The following is a 14,072-nucleotide window of genomic DNA, read 5'->3' as shown; positions in this document are numbered from 1 at the left end:
TTCCCTTTCTTCAGCTTTTTTTCTCGAACCTCTTTCGGAAATGTTTTCCTATTACTTCTGATTGTCCCAGTACAATGGGTTTGTCTGTCAGCGAGACACTGAGTAAGTTCATAGCTATTGTAATAATTGTCCATAAATATGCTATACCCGACATCTAACATCCCATCAAGTAAGTTCATGACGACTTTTTGTGCATGTCCTTTTCCACCAGAATCATCCAACATACCGGTATACACTTGAAATTTGATAACCATGCCAGTAGGCGTTATGATCATATATAACTTGATGCCGTACTTATGGCGTTTGTTTTGAATGTACTGTCGAAAAACAAGCCTTCCACGCCACAATATCATAGACTCATCTAAGCTAATCTCACGTCCTGGATAATATATTTCTGACATTCGTGCATTGAACAGATTCACCATTTTTCGAATTTTATATAGGCGATCCCATGGACATACCTCTTTCTTTTCTGGATTTTTTGCAAAATGCAAGGCCCGCAGTAATAATAAGAAACGATTCCTGCTCATGTTATCTGCGAACACATGTACTCCGAACAGCTTATCTGTTTTCCAATAATCTTGTATGCGGTTCAGTCGAATGGTTCCCATATGTAAAATTAATCCTAAAAATACCAGCATTTCATCTCTAGTGGTGTCCTTCCATGCATTTATTCGAGAATGTTCTTTATTTTCTCGGGGAAGAAGTATTTCAGGAGCATAAACATTTGTTTGTGTAATTATTTCATCCAAGATATTGTCGGTAAATAAATGACGAAAGTAATCTATTGGATTATCACCTGGCACGGGTTGCAGCAAAGACTCGGATTTTGTGAAACGAAACTGTTTCATCGATGTTGCATCATTTTCCCACATGACGTTTTCCAACTTACCGGGATACACTTTCCGAATCGTCCTTTGGAGGGATAAAATCTTCGTCATCGTCGTAACTGACGTCACTGGGATATACATCAGATAAATCCTCCTTTGCAATTTCTTCATCTGTAAGAGATTTTTCATATTGCACTTTTCTTCTTTTTGGGCACGATTGGCCTGCTAAACTGTCATCTGCACAACTCATATTACAAGGCTTTTCTGCACGTCACATAACAAAATATTCAACACCACATACAACTACATATAGTTTACATCCTTAACTTGATGCCAAAACAAATATACACAGCAGAAACACAATGCCAACTGAAATTGACAACTTCATACAAAAGTCTAATGAATCCTGCACCCACGCATGATTGGCTACTGGGTAATGATGCCACATCCCGCGCCAGAGCGTGATCGGCTCTTCAATACTGCTACTGCTGCGACATCACGTGCTGGTGCGTGATCGGCAGCGAATGTGTTAACATTCATTTTTTGCAATTAATGTTTTTATTTTCGATTTTGTTCACTTGAGTAAAAAAAACACTTTTAAACCCAGGAACTCGTAAAGCGAGAACTGCCTGTATTGACTAGATGTACAAATCTCTTTATTTCTAGATATTGATCTTTTGACATGGCATTATAATGCACAAGACACCCGAGTCCTCATCCAATGACCAATACATTCTTTCTTGAGAAAGGTTGTGATATCCTATCAAAAGCAATATTGCGATAAAACTTTGCATTTATTTGTTGGCGATAGTAAATTCATGATTGTTTTTGTTGAGTGTATATTATCGTTTGTTCGCATATTGTATAGTCTACGATTTCATCACTAAAAATTTTTCAAATATTTTGGGTGGGAACAAATCTTTTAAGTTATTTTTCACAGCATCTAACTCATTTGTAAAACAATGTTCATTTGTTCTGAAAGGTGCATATTCCAGATGTCTCTTCAGCCATTTTGCTTTTTCAAAATCAAGATATACGTTGAATCACTACCACTTTTATCTTTTGCCACATAATCTTCTTCATTGGTATTTTCAAATGAAATTTCCATAGAACCAGGAATTTTTTTTGGAAATGAATTAAGGTCCTATAAAACATCTTCATAAAACTCTTCACAATCTGTCAACTCATCCAAATTTCGAGGTAATATGCAAATTTCAAAAACCTCATTATCATTAGGTTCTTGATTTGCAATGTCTTTGATAGCTTCCTCAAATCTAGTGTATTTCTTCTTGCCAAAGAAAATCTCCGGTCCCATTGTTGCCTGGTTTATTATTCACTATAAACAAAAATAAAACATGCAATAATGTCTAACGCCCCCATTTGAGGATGGTAAGATATAAACAAAAAAAAAAAAAAAAAAAACTAGAAAACATTTAATAATTAAATTTTGTTCATATTTACAGCATATATTGTGTCTCTAAATTTGAATGTAAAACAAAGACAATCAAAAAACACTTTGTATTAAAAAAAAAAAAAAAAAAAAAAAAATTATAATAACTTCCGTGAGTCATCAGAAAAATAAATCGGCCTCTTGCAACGGTTACAAAATCGGTACTGAAGACATCTGGTGCTGATAGCTGTATATGAATCATTTCCTGATATTTATAGATAAACAATATAGAGAAATATTTCATGGAATTGCGACAGTAGTTTTTTAAAATAATAACATTTTGAATTAGCATTCCCATATGAGTACGCCCGGCGTAAATGGGTTAAGCTATGAACTTCCACAACAACAGATTGAAGTCTCTTCCAGCAAGCAACTACCCGCTGGCTAAAGGCAAACTTCTGCACCTCTATTCTACAACTGTCTTTCCTCAATTTAAATCTATGCACCCTCAGGTTCTTAATCTCAGCAAGTGAAAGTGTCCCATCAGCATTGAGACTGCTCAAACCATTCAAAGCCTTGTACAGTCAGATCACTTCACAGGTGCCTAATCTCCAAATGCTGCAACTTACAGAATTTAAGCCGCTCCTGGTAAGAGAGCCCCCTTGTTCCTTTCAGCAGTCTTGTTCCCCTTCTCTGTACTCGTTATAGCAACTCTACATCCTTCCTAAAATGAGTCCTCCAGACCTGTATGCAGTACTCAAGGTGTAGCCTGACCATTGCCTTATACTATAATCACTTCCTTGTCTCGTCTAGCAAAATTCCTGTATATCATTGACAAAACTCCATGAACTGCTCTGGCAGCCCGTCTGCACTGCTCTGAGAACTTCATATCTGACTGCACAATTACCCCCAGGTCTTTTTCATTCTCCACCTCCCTGATTGTAGTATCACACAGTTGGTATGTTTCTCTTGGGTTGCTGTCACCCACATACAGTACTTTGCATTTGTCAATATTAAACTTCAGTTGCCACTTCTCAGCCCATCTACCTAACTTTTCTAGATACTGTTGCAGTAACATACTGTCTTTACTATCATTAACAGCCCTGCCAACCTTTGTATCATCTGCAAACTTGGACATTAAGCCTGATATACCTTCATTAACATATTGACTGCCAAATTAGAGTTAACTCTTATTTGGCTATCTGGCCCAGGATGCTGCCTACGAGTTAACTCGGACTGGTATGACTTGCTTTTCAGGCACAGTTATGAGTATATTTGTAGCAAATACGTGCAACTGATGGTTTTGGGATAAGAATGAAAAATCAACCATGCCATCAGAAAACAGAAAATTTATTCACAAATACATAAAGAAAAGTGTATTACTAAGACACTACGAAAATAATATTGTTTATTGGTGATATTTCTTGAAGTATTCTTCTACACAAAGAGCAGGATTTTCTTGGCACACTGTACAATAATAGCATGTTTTGCAGCATTTTTTATTCCTTGTGCATAATCAACAGGACTTAATCGTGTCTTTTTTTCAGTTGGTGGTTAAAAAAAAAAAAGGTAAACTGCGGCCATTATCAATCCACTGCAGGATGGAAGCCTCCTCAACAATTCATGTTGAGGGAAATGGACCATAATCTGCCAGGCTGGTCCAGTGCGGGTTTGCAGATCAACCTTATTTAGCAGTCAGGGCTTGAACCCTGGTCTACTCAAGTAGCGTGTGCTACTGCACTCCTGCTCCTGACCATTTGGCTACAGTTGGTAGTATAGCCTCTAAAGAATGAATTTCACGTTTGGACCTAATCTTCTTTGGAACGTTTAGAACTTTTTCTCAAATCAAAATTCAATGAATGTTTCTCTGAATTTTAGAGATTTTATGGTGGAACCTGTAACTTGACAGAAAAAGATGTATGCATAATGTATATATATTTCTAAAATATGTAATGCAATTTTTTTCAGCCATCTGATAGTTTTCCTTAGCGCTGAATAATATGAGAGCATTTGATACAATTGATCTTTGTCAGACATTCCACTATTGTAATCTTGAATGTTCGGTTTTATTAAAATTTTTCCATTCCGGTTACGTACCTTGACCATTTCAACAACATGTTTGTTAGAAATAGTGAGAACTTCCCTTTTATCCCTCTACTTACATACTACAACAGGCCATTTTGTTGCCATGCAACTTCCCCTTTCTTCAATTTTTGCATCGCCAAATCTTTTGGATTTTCTTTACTGTTGGTGCATAATGTTCCACATATGTAAGTTTTTTGAGCAGATAACAATTTCGTCAGAGCAACAGAATTATAAAAATTGTCCAAATATAAACACATCCCTTGTATAAGAAGTCCTCAAGTAAGTATAGCACAACTTCAGCAGTATGACCTATGTTTTGTTCAGTTTCTGATTTTCTGGAAGAAATTTTTATTTTCAGAACAAGGCTGTTGGATTCGCACAGTTCGTAAAGTTTGATTCCGTATTTGTGCTTTTTATTTTTTACGTATTGGCAGAAATTCAGTCTCCCATGCCACAATATCATTGACTTGTTAATACAGATGTTTTTATTCGGTACGTAATTATTGCGCATAACATTATTGAAATGATTCAAAATTGGTCTTACCTTGTATAGCCTGTCAGCAGATTGTAATGTCAGCAAATTATGTCAGCAAATAATATCAGCAAATTATTGTCATTATGTGCGAAGCGAAAATATCGTAATATCAACTGGGATCTATTTTGACTCATAAATGATCATGCACTTGTACTCCAGTAATGCTCTATTGAAGGAAAAGAACAAGGACTCATTTGAACCAAAAGTCCAAGAAACACTGTCATTTCTGAGATGTGAGTGTCCTTCCATCTTGATGACCTGGTATATTTTTGCGATTGTCCACATTTTTCAATTTCTTGCAAAAGCTTATAAATTAGTTTGTTCGTCCACCTCCCAGTTCCGATAATGATGACAACCTGCCACTTTCCCCATAATTCCACTGCTTCAACCCTTTCTCAAGCCTTTTCCCCCTGAAACTGTCTTCATTTATTTTTAAGGTGAATCTAAATTTAAATGATAAAATTATTAATTTTACATTTTTCAACTGTGTAAGTGTTTTATTACGATTATTTATTGTGTTTGGTAATGATTTGGTTACAAATGTGTGTCCAATCTTGGGTGGTCGACACCTAACCCTATTTTTGCCATAGGGCCTGTTGTTTATATTGCATGATTTTGTATTGCACGAGGGTTTCTAGGAACACAACTATCGTGTTATACTAGGACTGACTGTATTTGGGAAATGAAAAAGGAAACGTTTGGGAGGTTTAGATCTTTTCACAAATAAGTTAGTTTTGTTAGTTTGACAATTCATGTTATGTTCAGTAGTGAGAAAAGGTGGGGAGGACATACTGTATGAAATATACAAGGCAAGAATATACTCAGCTCCTTAACATAATGTGGCTTCGACAACCCCCCCCCCCCACATACACACTATGCAGACTCCCTCCTGATGGGATCCTTGAATTCTGATGGGATCCTTCCACTTGTTCAGATTACGAACCTAAGGGGGCATAACTTCAAATTAAGAAAAGACAGATGTAGAATAGATGTGCGGAAATTTGCCTTTAGCCAGCGGGTGGTTAATTGCTGGAACAAACTTCCATCTGTTGTTGTGGAAGTTGATAGGTTGAATAAATTTAAGGAGGAACTGGACAGGCATTTGGAGGGAATGGTGTGATTTTTTTTTTTTTTTTTTTTTTTAGCTGATGCTGCATAAGCTCATACACATGCTTTCTTGCATCACATGCCACTACTACTACTACTATCTGGCAGAGTAGAGGCAGCAAGGTTATATACTAGCCGATCTGGAAGCTTCCTAGAGAGTTACCAATAGGTTTGGTCCAGTGGACTATCTAGTGACAAGCCTGCGAATACTGTTTTAGAGCTGTACTCTCAAAATATAAGGAAGATTGGATTTCTCCATGATGTCCATCATAACCTCAAAAGGCGTCAATCACACTGATGATGGAAGAGATGGGGAAGGTTTGACTGGAACTTAGCTCAGGAGACTAAACATGGGTTCCACCACTTCAAGCCTCCAATAAGCAAAGTGGCAGTATTGCACCCGTTGATGAGAGTCATCCACTGTTGGTTTTCATCTGAGTGGTCACTTTTGGTATGTTATGTGCTATATTTCGAGACTTGCAATTGGTTACTAACAGTCCCATCATTGTGAAGGTGCAAGCAGAGGATTTGGCAGTCACTTACCAACCAGACTTTGCCAAAATCAAGTTCACTTGACTTTTGTGTCACCTGAATATCAGTTCCATCAGTGTTTTAGACTCCCAGCTAGCAAGCCCTAGTTTGACATGACTGAGAGAATGTCTGTGACAGCCACATTGACCGGCGTCTACGTAGCCAGGTGGGAAGGAGCAGCAGTGTGTAGACCGGGATTCGAGCCCGTCACTGCCAAATACGGAGGATGTGGAAAGGTCAGGGAATGACCACTGCATATCCCGGAGCAATATGGCCTTAGTTGCTAATGCTCCTAAAAAAACCAAACAAACAGACAGCCACATTGACCAAGTATGACAAGTGTCTACCTAGTCTTCAATTATGGGTGACTTCAATCTGCTCCTAATTTATTGGAATAAATGGGAGGGAAACAACATGAGGAAAGATTTTTTTAAAATAAACTAGATTATTATTATTTGTACCAGCATGTTAGAGAAAATACTAGGGATGAGAACATAATCATTATTACTCACAAACCAATCACAGGCCTCATCTAGTGGAACAAGTTTGGAAAATACAGAAAGATGTTGTAATATTTAAAGGTAAAAGCACTGGTTTTAATATTAGAAGGGGGGGGGGGTCTGTGATAGTTTAAGGCTCAATATTCCATGTATTAATTGGGCAGATCGCAGAGTGAGGACAAATACATATATATTACAGAATACTTTTAAATCAAAAATCACAGAAGCCACGAAAACACATACGTACCATTAAGAAAATACAGTAAACCCTTGCTATTCGTGGTATCTGTATTCGCGGTCGCTGATTTAATATAAAATGAAACCTAAAAAAAATGTGAATTTTAAAGCGCCGTGAACATTTTCCGCCATAAAAAAAACATGGGCGTGGCTAAAATTATCTTTCCCGGTCAAAACAGTGCTCAGTGGGTGGGGGGAGAGGGGTGACAAAATCGCGAGCGTGGATGTTTCTCTCTAATCCTTGTTTAGTATGTGTTATGCGCTTGTCATGGAAGGTTTTGTAGTTTGCTTTTAATTTATATGTTTATAAACTGAATAAATTTATCAATTTATAAATTGATATGCTTACAAAAGTGATAAATCTACCGTTCTGCAGTGTAAAACAGACTTTTTCGGGAATTGTGAAAAGATCAAAGAAGGTGATGACATTAGCGAATAAAATTGAGTTATTAGACAAAATTTCTAATGGTGAAAGTGTCTCCTCAGTGGCAAAACATTATAAAATCAATGAGTCAATGGTACGATCAATCAAGAAATCGGAAGAAAAAATCCGCCGTAATGTCCGTGAAAATGCGCTAATTGCTTCAAAAATTTGCTCTGTAACTCGTGATGTTAAATTAGAAAAAATGGAAAAGGCTTAAAATCTGTGGATAGAAGACCGAACTCAAAATAAAATTCCGTTAAGTTCACTCATCATTCATGTAAAGGCACAACTCCTTTATCAACACTTTAGCGAAACTGGTGATAGCACTGGCGGGATAAGTTTTTTAGCTAGCAAAGACGCTGGTTTGAAAGATTTGTTTGAAATTTCTAATAAATATTACATTTAATATTAAATCGTTTCTTATTTTCATTTCGATGCCATATGCTTGCATTTCACTATGTGCTGTTTAGTACATAGTCATATTATGAAGGTACATATAATATATACATAGACAAAATTTTAGACTAGTTTTTCTTATATATTTCATACTTTGGAACGGAATCCCTTTATTACTATGGAAGACATAACTCAGTATTCGCGTTTTCGGTATTCGCGGCATTTCTCAGGAACGTAACCTCCGAATAGCGGGGGTTTGCTGTGTTGCACAAGGAGGCTGCCAAAATAGATGACTTCAAAACTGGCCGGCCTAATAGAACAGAAAGAGATAGAATGAGCCAGTTACAGAGTAACGAAAAGTACTGAAGCCTACAACTAGAAGTTGATCTGTAACACAAATAAGATTAGAGAGAACAAATAAGATTAGGGATTAAAGAACAGGCTAAGAGAGCAAAGTATGGAGACTGAATTTTTCATGTATGTGAAAAATTCCTAGTCTCAATTCCTTAACATAATGTGGCCTTGACAATACTTGTATATTGTCAAGGTATTGTTGACAATACCTTCGACAATACGATTCTGTATATTATTTTTACAAAGAAGAGGAAAACAAATTAGATCGGACTCTTGTGTACTGGGTGTGGGAAAGTTTTAGATAACCTAACTGATGTTGCTTATGAATTAAACAGGTACTTTACATCAGTCTTTACTCATGAAAGACCTTTCATGCTGAGAATGTGCTGCACAAATGGGCTACGGAATATGAAATTAGTGATTCCAAAATTATTAGCATTAGTAGTGAAATATGATGCAAGAAAGCAAGCTTATACAGCATCAGCCAAAAAACCCCGCCCTTTTCAATTTCACCTATCCATTCACTCCAAATGTTTGCTCATTTCTTTCATGAATTTATTTAAGCTCTCAACTTCCACAACAACAGATGGAAGTTTGTTCTAGCAATCAACCACTTGTTGGCTACAGGAAACTTTCTGCACATCTATTTTACAACTTTTTTCACTTTGAATTTATGCTTTTTCAAGTGCATAATCTGAGCAAGAGAAAGAAATCCTACCAGCATTGAGCTTGCTCAAACCATTCAAAGCCTTATACACCTCTGTAAGATCACCTTGCATATGCCTAGTTTCCAGATGCTGGAATTTCTAGAACTTAAGCCTTTCTTCACAATTAGCCTTTCTTTTCTTAAGCCTTTCTTTCTTTTAAGCAATCTCATTGCCCCTCTCTGTACTCATTCTAGCACCTCTACATCCTTCCTAAAATAAGTCTTCCAGACTTGTATGCAGTACTCAAGGAGTGGCCTGACCATTCCCTTATACAAAGGGATAATCACTTCCTTATCCCTGAAAGCAAAATTTCTGTATATCATTGGCCAGACCCCATGAGCTGCTCTGGCAGCCTGTCAGCACTATTCAGAAAACTTCATATGTGACTGCACAATTACTGCAAGTCTTTTTCATTCTCCACTAACCTGAGTTGATACATTACTGTGGGGTTACTGCTATCCTTATGCAGTACTTTACATTTGTCTGCAGAATGCTGGAAAATGTTAAAAATGCAGTTGTCAATTCTCAGCCCACCTGTCCAGCTTTTTTACATCCTGTTGCCGTAGTGTACTGTTATTAACAACCCTGCCAACTTTTGTATCATCTGTAAACTTGGATATTAAGCCTGATACCTTCTTCGGTATCATTGATGAATATAGAAAACAACAATGGTCCTAACACCGAACCCTGGGGGAGTCCACTAATAACATTAGTACACGAAAAGCAGTGTCCATTGATCACCACTCTCTGCCTTTTCCCACTCAACCATCCATTTATCCATAGCAGCATCTTGCCCTCAATGCCTTACTGCTCCAATTTTACAGCAGTCTTTTATGTTCAACAGTATTAAAAACTTTCCTGAGATTCAAGTATATGATATCAAGGTTATTTTTTTGTATGCAGTTCCTTTGTTGTCACATTGTAGTATCTAGTCAAATTGGTCAAACAAGCTTTCCCTTTATCAAACCCATGCTGTGTCGGAATTATAACTGTAGTCTTGTCAAGATGATCCTGCATTGCTTCTTTAACCAGTGATACCATTATTTTCCCACAAACAGAAGTTGAACTAACAGATCTGTAATTACTCTTGTCACCCTTTGATCTCCCTTTGTGAATTGGGGATACATTTGTACATCTCTGTGGGGACCTCCCCTGAATCCAAGGATGCTCTCAAAATTATGGCTTTGGGTTTACTTACTTCCTTTGTTGCCTCCCTTAATATAACGGTTAGATCCACCCATTCTAGGTGTGTTTCCTATGATTAACTTCAACAGTTATCTCCTCCACTTTCCTCTCAGTTATTAAAAAATCATTTGATAAATTTCTGGCCTCCACTTCCCTACAGAATTTCTCACATGTGAATGCAGATGCAAAATACTTGTTATATATACTGAAAATACTCTTCATGACTCTTTTAGAAAAAGTTTCAAGCATAAAGCAAAGTAAGGCTCCTGGGGTTGGTCTCACATACCCATTAATTTTGGGGAGGCTGCCATACAGTGTATTGAACTATTGAGGTTAATTATGAGGGCATATTTTGACTCGGGAAATATTCCATTGGACTGGAATTGTGCCAAAGTGTTGCCAATACATAAGAGCATTAAGTCGGTAACTATAGATCGGTTAGTCTGACTTCAGAAGTAAGGGAATTCTTAGAGGCAATAATTATGAGTGCAATCCAGGGACATTTAGATAGATATGGTATGCTGAAAAACCCACAACATGGTTTTGTTAAGGGAAAATTACATCTAACTAACCTAATAAGCTATTTCGACAGTTATTCATGTGCTGGATATCACAAACAATTTTGTCATAGTTTATTTGGATTTTAGCATTGCATTTGATTGAGTCCCTCATGAAAGCTTACTGTATAAGCTGGAATGTTGTGATTTCTGGAAAGATTCTAAATTGGATTGTTGGGTGGGTGCAGGGCAGAACAGAGGGTTGTGATTAATGGATATTCTTGAGATTGTTATTTCTGATTTTTATAAAAAACATCAACACAGGGATAGAAGGCATGATATCAAAATTTGCAGATGACATAAAGATTGGTAGCATCATTAATGATCAGTGCCAAGCAGTACTACTTCAGGATGACTTGAACTGACTTTAAGAATGGTCAGAAAAGTGGCAGCTAATTTTAAATGCAGCAAAATGAATTACACAATTTGTAGGGTTTAATTCAAAACAATAGAGGAAGAAAAGGATCTGAGACTTATGATATGGGCAAATATTTGAGCAGTGCAAACAGACAGCCAGGAAAACCCATGGTATCCTATTGATGATTTATCAGACATTATCCTTTAGAGATAGGGAGGTCATGATCTCACTGTATAAAGCAATTGTAAGACTACATTTGGAATAATGTATCCACAATTGGAAAAGTTATCTGAAAAAATTACATTGAGCTTCTTCTGAGGGTCCAAAGAGTGAGATTGGCAATGGCAATACCATACGAGGGAAAATTCGGATTATGTGGGCTACAGAGCTTGGCAACTAGGCACCTTAGAGGGGGGGGGGGACTCGATTGAGGTTTAGAAGGCTCTGAGAGGGGTTAATAAAATGAATGATGGTGGAATATTCAGTGTTATAAAGAATTCCAGAACTAGGGACCGTAAATTAAATTACAGGGGAAGAGGTTTACACTAGATCATAGGAAGTTTTCTTTTAGCCAGAAAGTCATTGATTACTGGAACAAGTTGTCTCTGTAGACAATCGGCTGACAATCCGAAGAAATTCCGAGATCAGGTGGTTAGTTAACTTCATCTGGAGGGAAGTGCATACTTTTTTTTTTTTTTTTTTTTTTTTGTTTGGTCGGTGCATTAGGAGTGTCTGGTTTTCTTGCACTCTTTTGGTTATTACTTTTATGAAATATACCCTAAGGACTAGAGCACCAAGTAACTGGTGCAAGAAAAATTTCTAAATACAAGATGTGGTGTATCAAGATCGTGTGCTTGCTATATATGCCATGCTGTTAGCATTAATATAGGCATATGATGCAAGAAAGCAAGCTTATATAGCATCAGCCAAAAAAAAAAAAAAAACCCCTTCCCATTCACTCCAAAAGTTTGTCTAGTTCAGCCTTCAATTTATTTAAGCTGTAAACTTCCACAATAGACGGAAGTTTGTTCCAGCAATCAACTACCCGCTGGCTAAAGGCAAATTTCTGCACATCTATTCTACAACTGTCTTTCCTCAATTTGAATTTATGCCCCCTCAGGTTCGGAATCTGAGAGAGAGGAAGAATCCCATCAGCATTGAGCTTGCTCAAATCATTCAAGGCCTTATACACCTCAATCAGATCACTTTGCAGATGCCTAGTCTCCAGATGTTACAATTTACAGAACTTAAGCCTATTTTTGTAATAGCAACCCTTTGTTCTATTCACCAATCTCGTTGCCCTTCTGTATTCGTTCTAGTAGCTCAACATCTTTCCTAAAATGAGGTCTCCAGACCTGTATGCAGTACTGAAGGTGTGGTATATATCTTGTGTAAGATATATATCACACCTTGAGCTGACCTGACCACTGCCACAAAGGGATAATCACCTCCATTTCCCTTCTAGCAAAATTCCTATATATCATTGACAACACCCCATGAGCTTTTCTTGCAGTCTGTCTGCAGTGCTCAGAAATCTTCACTGACTGCACAATTACCCCCAGTATTTTTAATTCTCCACTTCCCTCAGTGTAGTAGCACACAGTTGGTATATTACTCTGGGGTTACTGCTACTTGTATGCAGTACTTTGCATTTGTCAATGTTAAACTTCAGTTGCTACCTCTCAGCTCATCTGCTCAACTTTTGTAGATCTTGTTGCAGTAGCATACTGTCATTAACAACCCTACCAACCTTCATATCATCTGAAAACTTGGACATTAAGCCTACTATACCTTCATCAATGATATTGATGTATATGATATGAAAAATAATTTTCATATCATATACTTGGATTTTAGGAAAGCTTTTGATACTGTTGCACATGGAAGACAACTGTACAAGTTGGAGCAGTATGGCATTAAGGGCAAGTTGCTACAACGGATAAAAGAATGGTTGAGTGCCAGAATACAACAAAGCCCCCTACACACATCTCCGGTCAACTTCGCTAATAACATTACTCCATGAAGAGCAGTGTCCATTGATTACCACTCTCTGTCTTCTGGCACTCAACCATCCTTTTATCCATTGTAGCAACTTGCCCTTAATGCCATACTGCTCCAACTTGTACAGTTGTCTTCCATGTGCGACAGTATCAAAAGCTTTCCTAAAATCCAAGTATATGATATGAAAATTATGTTTTACATCCAGTTCCTTTGTGACCACATTATAGTATTCAATCAAATTGGTCAGTCAAGACTTCCCCTTAACAAACCCATGTCGTGTCTGCACTATTACTGCAGTCTTGTCTAGATGATCGTGCAGTGCTTCTTTAACCACCGACTACATTATTTTCCCCAGAAAAAAAAAAGTTAAAACTAGTTAGAAAAGTTAAAACTAGTTAAAAAAGTTAAAAGTTAAAGTCTGTAATTACTTGTGTCACCATTTGATCCCCTTTGTGAATTGGGGAAACATCCGTATATCTCCAATCTGTGGGGACCTCCTCTGAGTCCAAGGATGCCCTCATAATCATGGCCAAGCGCATGCTTACTTCCTTTACTGCCTCCTTTAATCTAACTGGATAGATCCTATCGGCCCCAGGTGCATTTCTTATGTTTAACTTCAGCAATTTCTGTTCCACTTTGCTCTCAGTTATTACAAAATCATTTAACTCATTGTTAGAGTTTGATAAGCTTCTAGCCTCCTCTACTCTACAATATTCGTAATGTGTGAATGTAGATGCAAAAATAAAAATAATTTTTTTTTTTTTTTTTTTTAAGTATTGTATAAGACAGTAGGTGAAAAAGAGACCCCCATATTTTTATTTTTTATTATTTTTTTTTAATACAGAGGCACATCACATGTTTATGTTTGATTTGTT

The 14,072-nt window shown here is 37.1% G+C and overlaps 1 protein-coding gene across 1 annotated transcript in view; it reads left to right on the top strand.

Annotated features, from left to right (window-relative positions):
• The window catches only part of asun (integrator complex subunit 13 asun), a 409,288-nt gene that overhangs the window by 126,609 nt on the left and 268,607 nt on the right, over positions 1-14,072 (top strand). The window lies entirely within an intron of this gene.

The sequence above is a fragment of the Mastigoproctus giganteus genome, chromosome 4 (assembly GCF_048544385.1).
Source record: "Mastigoproctus giganteus isolate SK-2022 chromosome 4, ASM4854438v1, whole genome shotgun sequence".
Taxonomy (NCBI): Eukaryota; Metazoa; Arthropoda; class Arachnida; order Uropygi; family Thelyphonidae; genus Mastigoproctus; species Mastigoproctus giganteus.
This window is presented reverse-complemented; position numbering and strand designations above follow the sequence as displayed.